Source organism: Trachymyrmex cornetzi, unplaced genomic scaffold (assembly GCF_001594075.2).
Source record: "Trachymyrmex cornetzi isolate Tcor2-1 unplaced genomic scaffold, Tcor1.1 scaffold1118, whole genome shotgun sequence".
Lineage (NCBI taxonomy): Eukaryota > Metazoa > Arthropoda > Insecta > Hymenoptera > Formicidae > Trachymyrmex > Trachymyrmex cornetzi.
Genome location: NW_017295674.1, coordinates 673,686 through 680,740, shown reverse-complemented (window position 1 = coordinate 680,740; position 7,055 = coordinate 673,686). Strand labels below are relative to the sequence as shown.

Here is a 7,055-nt window from a genome sequence, read left to right as displayed (position 1 = left end):
GGGTTTTGCATTCTACATTCGGGAGCCAATATTGACTGTTTTTATGTGTTTTATTTTATGATTATTGTTTTACAATATTTTACTTTGAACTGATTTCAATTTCATCAGTCCAGCATATCATATTTCTGTCCCTGTTTTATAGTTAATTTAAGAACATACGAATTATCTCATAATAATTATTGACTTGAGAAGAAACATGCTGTTTTCTTCTCGCATTTTGAGCACCATAAACGTCGTCTTCATGCAGCTTCGAGTAGGATCCAACGTATGAAATATTTATTCAAGATTCTTAAACGCGCACTTTTATTTCGTTGTACGTTGTGAGTACGCTTGGCACTCATGGGAAGAGAAATGCAACATTGATGTTAGCGATGCTAATGGCGCACGCACGTGCCTCCCGGGCTCCTCGATCCTGCGATGGACGCGTAGCAATAATGCGACGTTTAATATCCGGTGAACAACGGACTGAAGACTCGCGAGAAGAGCATACGAGAGGAAAATAGTCGCTCGTTCGCTCGTTCGCGCGATTGCGAATCTCCGATAGTCAAACGTATACCATTGCAGGCATGTCGACGCAGCGAAAGCGCACGACCGAGCATTCACGTGACCGAGGGATAATGCACGGTTGTCATCCGGAGGATCCTCCTTTCGGGCGCAGCGAGGACTTTTAAACACGCGCGTGTCCTTTTGCATGTCGCCGGTAGCGTAACGCTTCGCATAAGCTTCGCTTCGCCTGTCCTGCTCACAGTGCTCGCATGAAATCGCCATGCAGAATAAATATCATTTTCTACGCCTAGAATCAACTATTCCGTTCCGTAGTGACGTTTCGCGTGTCTGCTCGTCTCGCAAATTAAACGCGCTTTCATTCAAATGAAGAATTAAACTGGAAAGCGACGATATGTTACCGTCTACGTTTGAATGCATTACATGACATTTTCTTCAATTGTTAACGGTGACTATCAAAGTAATATTAAAAATTCTAGGTGATGTATTCATGTATTTATACACGTAACATATTTCCATTTATATTAGAAATAAATTCAAACGCACTTTTAAACAGGAAAATGCATTTCAAATTGAATATAATGAATTGTGTGATTGAGAGAGATCATGCTTGATCAAAGCAACGTAATAACTGATCGACGAAAACCAGTTCTATTGCGGATATTCTTGTTCCACTTTTTATAGTTTTGACATAACGATATGTAAACATACATACATATACTTGTATATAGCAGAAAGATTACCTACATTAGCTTTTAATTAATATCGAATGATGGGCGAATATTCCTCATCGTTATTTTGCTTCATCGTAATAAGAAAAATAAGCCGGTGCTTATTTTGAGAAATACGACGAAGTATTGGACTAATCACTAGGATGTTAATAGCAATGACTAAGAGATTTCGTCTTGCAACAGCCTTTACTTATTTCGATGAAACCAGTAATAATTATAAATTAACTTTCCTGTTGCAATCAAAGTGCTATCTTGAATGAAACAAGAAAAATCGTAATTCAAGCGCGTGAAAGTTTTATGAGATAAGATGAAGAAAAAATGTGTAAAAAAAACCGTGATGAGAGATAACGTTTATCTTAATCAAGATTTCGAGTTTTGTGTTCAGTGTAAGACATTCATTATGATTTGAAAGCAATTAGAATTGTCGGGCGACACAACGAAAGTAACTTTGCGTTGCGGTTAATTTCGTGACCCCGACGGACATTAATTGTACTATTTTTGTACAATGGGAGATCCCGAGAGGAAACGTGTAAAAGTTTCTAACGTTTTCCTGCGATAACCTCCTAACATCTTTTTATCAATTTTTTGATACCGTTTGATTCGTTAACGGAACTATCTTTTTTATTATATTTACATTATAAATAAAGATACACATTACTCTAACAGTATATTTTAAGATAAAATTTACGAACCAAATTTACAAAAATTCCAAATAATTATGATATATTTTTTAGATAATCAATCTTCCTTCGTGATTGTGATAGAGATTAAATTATTTTGATAACGCGTTAGAGGATCACTTGTATTTATTTAATTAATTTCTCATGTGTCTCAATCTTTGTAATTCAATTTATTGTTGACGATAATCGAATGCACTATGGTTTTCTCTGTGCGACTTCGTCTTCTCATATCGGTATGCCACGTTGCACCAAGAGATACGTCCGTGACTCGTATAGTATTCCGGTTGTGCATCGCGATGACGAAATCTCTGAGTCGCGATTCGAATCTGCATTTCTCTCTTCTTACGGACTTCTCTTCAGTACTTATATGGCATATAATATGCTTCGTAATGACAAGTAATTCGTTCGAGACGCTCCAATCCTTTTCTCACCGAGAAAGCGTCATCCAATACATTTACAAAAGGAGAACACGAATGCGTAAACTACAAATGGAGAAAAGTATTTGATTGATCACAGAGTTGTCATAAATGTTAAAAGATCACTAAACAGGATACAACTACTTACAATTTAAAATTAATTTGATAAATTATTGCAAGTTCTTATTCAGGAATTTCGAAGCAGAGTTTCTGCTTATTTTTTAACTTTTAAATATATATCACATGTTCACGCTTTACATTAATCACGTTTTAAAATATGAAATAAAATTTAAACTTTAAAGTAAACACACACTGTGATTTGTCACACAAATTACACGTTATGTTATGAATTATTAAATTTCAAACTTAGCGTTTATTCGAAAGATACAACTTTTCGATAATTTACTTGGACCTATTATATCTCATTTTAATCATCTCACATAGACGGTCGTTGCATTTTATCGCTTAGAAAGTTGCTTACTTGACGTAAAGCCGCATTTATTATCTGCTCGAGGCATTTGCCTTCGTTGAAATTGATTAAAGAAAATGGGCACGAAGTCAACGACACTATGCGGATAATGTCTCATCGAAAGAATTTTGTATTCCGCGTACAGCAAGCGGGGTATGTATCAGCGATGCGTGTCAAATCAGACGATGTACTGAATAAGTAAAACCGAACACGTGTGAGCTGCGAGATTCATTCATTCGTCTGTTTCCCCCTTATATCTCTCCCTTATGCCATAATTTTATCTTTCTCGCTCATTATCTTGCCCCTATGCAAGCCAACCTTAATTCATTCTCAATTTATTTTTACTCTCACATTCTATGTAGTTGTATACTTATTTATTCCTCTGCACTAGTTTAAAAGTATTATAATTGAAATTGAAAATTTATACTTATAAAAATGAATTGTATGCGTATGAGACAGTTTATTTGGATCAATATTTATATTTAATAATATAATTTTATAATTAAAATGAAAATATTTTTATTTATTTTAATTATTTTTTAAAAGCAAATTCCGAATCGCTACATTTTTTATATTACTTCCAAATATAATATAGAAAAACCAGTAATTTTTTCTTAAAAAATACGTACGTGTAATACATTTTAAATATAATAGCGATTAAGCATTATTTAATAAAGTAAATTTTTACTCTCTGAAACTTTTAGAGTGAATCTCACTTTGAAGATTGAAATCTCACTAATAAAGATTGAAAATTTAGCCACTCTTTTTCAAGACTAGCTTTTATTTACTCTTTAGAGCGAAATTTCAATTTCACTTCAAAGAATTTAGAGAGTACATAATCGTGCCTTGCATTTTATTTCAAATATATGTCATTTTAGTAAAATATTCATAAAACGTTTAACAATTTAAAAGTATATTTTCGTATTCACAAAATTTTCTAAATTGAATATTTATTTTATATAATGCAATTAGATATAATCAGCTTAACAGCTGTAATTACTATGGCAGCATAATTTAACAATGTTGAGCATTAAATGATAATTGTAAGCATTTTTACTATATCTGTGTGTTGGTTAATTCTTATATTCACGTACATATCTTTATCTCCCTTTCACCTCTATTCGTTACGAGTGCAGTCGAGTGTAATTTGAGATTAATTAAAAATTTTGTTTCTGCATATCATTCAACTATTCGGAGTTTTCAAAGAGGAATATTGCGAATTAAGTAAAGTGATCTCTTCACAGATATAACGTTATACGATTAAAACACGTGTTCCGGACTCTCTTAGCACATATATGCACGTCTCGCCGACAGGCTATACATATACGTCGAATTAAGCGCTCTAACGGATAGTAAAAGAGAACACGTGTGGAGACCTGCTTGTGCATTTTTTTTCAGTCTGTCTTTCCTTCACATTTGCGTTCCTTCTTCGTACTTTAGTTTTGCTATATCGTGGGCGCGAATATAAAAGTATACTTTCTTTAAATAGAATTTTTCTATTCCAAGCCTATATTTTTTCCAGATGTGTTAAAAATGAAACATTTATGCAAAAAAATTCCGGTTAACTTTTTATTAAAAGCATTGACTCGTTTGTCAAAAAATTTATATTTTAGAAAAAGCGTGGTTTTTTTCTTCAGACATTCTGTTTGTTAGCAGGTTTTCTTTCTTCATTGTATAATTTTCTTTTTATCTTTTTCGCATTGTGGACTATTTTTATATGTAGTCACGTCTTCCCAAATTTTAATAAAGTACGAATGATATCATGCATGACTGTTGTTGGTTCACCGTGAATGACTCATTTCCTTCGACGATAATCATTTCTATTTAGTGGATGCAACTTGCTTAAATCACATGGCAATTCTATATGTATATTTAACTACAGATTAGTAACATTTGCCTTGATTCATAAAAGAAAAAAAGGTTGCGTTGAATTCATTGATATGAACAGAAAATAAATTATACATTTATCTTTTAATCTAGCGCGTGCACTAATTTTGAAGAAAAAGCAAATCGTTTTTTATGTGTACAGTCACGTTTAAATCGCCTTATATTTTTATAATTGCGAAACTTTGCTAAATTATAATCATGTAATTTAGAATATACAAAAAGTAAATTGCTATATCATTTTGTACGCGTAATTTATAAAATTTTGTTACCTTGGTATATTTTGGACAAAACTGCTTTTCGCGAATTTCATATTTCAGTATTTCTGTCAGCTTAATCCAAACTCACGTGGCATCGTATGACACCAAAATATATTCGAGTTCCTGCAATGAACTTCCTGCAACAAAATATTGCTGCTTCATTACTTTTTTGATACTAGAAGAGAGATCATTTTTCGCTTTCGAAAGAATTATGTTTTATTTGGCATTTCATCAGAAATTTTTGCAATCCAATATTTTTTATAAAAATATCTACTTTGACTTTAACTGTGTTATCATTTATTATTTTTTAAATTATTTTCAATCTACTGTTTTTTGTATCGATTTGATTTTCTTTTCTGATGCGTATGCCTTTTATACTTTATTTCTACATTTTATGTTCTTATATTTTTTGTGTAACTATAGATTTTGAAAGTATTTATTTTAAAATATATTTGAATTTATTGTTCAACACATTTATTATATTTTTACATTTTGGTTAGAATATTTGAATATATTTGGGAAAATGAGATGACTGGTTTTCACGAAGTGTATAATGTAACGCATAAACGTGCCCATGCCGAATCTCATTTGGCAGTCGTTTGCCTCGACGGCGAGCAGATGGAACAGGAAACGCCGCCGCCTGTCACGTCGTACTTTTAGCTTCGAACAATTTAACAGCTAGTCGTAAAGGGGTGCCCAGCCTAGCGTGGCCTGTCTGCATGTCTACGGTGAACCGACCTTGTCCCACAATGCATCCACTTCTGGACCCCGCTGTCACCGCAGGCGTATGAAATTTTTGCAACACATATTATACTATTATGTGAAGTTCGTATCTGTGTGCACGGAGCAACGTACGCACCTTACGCACCGATTTCCATCGCTCACGGTGGAAATCCGCGATTAAAAGCAAATCACTACGAATGCATTTGCATCCGGTATTTATCTCCTCTGCGTAACATATACAACGTGCGATTTATGCGAGTCGTGCAAAATGAGTAGCATGTAAGTTTCCAGCACGATATCGAAAGTGAGTGCGTAAAACTTTGCATAAATTAAATACTTGCATGAGATTCGCGTTATTACGTCGGAAAGGGAGAGTCGCTAGATTCTTTTCAACACGGCAACCTTCTCTTTTTTACTAGACTGAATAACGCCGAGCATCGTGTTACGTTGAGAGTAATCTTGGAAGCAAAGATCCGTATATAATGTATGATCTTTATAATTTATATATTCTTATAGGTATATATTATCAGAGAAAAAAAATTCTAAACAATTTCATTGTTTTACGTCGAGAGTAAAAAAAGTACATTGAACTTTCGTGAGGGAGTTTTCTGTTGAGAAAATTATATCTCTATTGAAAGGTTAACATTTGTAAGCAGGATAGCTAACTCATGTTATACCTGTTTATGAGAAGCGTATAATTTTCTGCAAGTTAATTAAATTACAAAATATAATTACCGATTATGATAAGAGTTATATTTCTTAATCGAATAAATTGTAGATTACGAACAAGCGCCTAATTTCGCCAATATCAGTTAAATTTACGTTCCATTTTTACAAATTATTATGACATAATAATATAAATAATTATGTAAAATATTTTACTATATATATTTAAATTATTTAAAGAGTCGTATACTGTGTATTTAAAAAAAGATAAATATATATATAATATATGTTTTTGTACTTAAAAAATATTTTTAGAGATATATAAGAGGATTAGAAAAGAGCAAACATTATAGTACTTTTACAAAGCTTACAATTTATAATAATTATCTTTTCCGGGCGTTTTCTGCTCTTTGTGTCGGCCTTCGTAAGAATTTCTAGAATGCGGACACAAGTACTGCTTCATTTTGTCGTCACGATTGACGTGCAGCAAGTTCCAAAGCCATCTGAGATTTAACCGCAGTAACGGAACCAATAGACCCGCCCTGAAATTTCTTCTGTGGCAAGAAACATTGCGCGAGACTTTATGAACTTTGTGCGCATCGATGTAATATTGTACGTAATCACTCTCACGAGAAATGTGGTTTTGAGTCTTGCATTTGCTGCTATTTATCCCACTTCTCTGTTTGTATTGAAAGAGAAACACTTTACGAAACTTTATATAA

The 7,055-nt window shown here is 33.0% G+C and overlaps 1 pseudogene; it reads right to left on the bottom strand.

Annotated features, from left to right (window-relative positions):
• Positions 1–5,570: 5,570 nt before the first annotated feature.
• Positions 5,571–6,933, bottom strand: LOC108763586 (uncharacterized; annotated as a pseudogene).
• Positions 6,934–7,055: the final 122 nt, after the last annotated feature.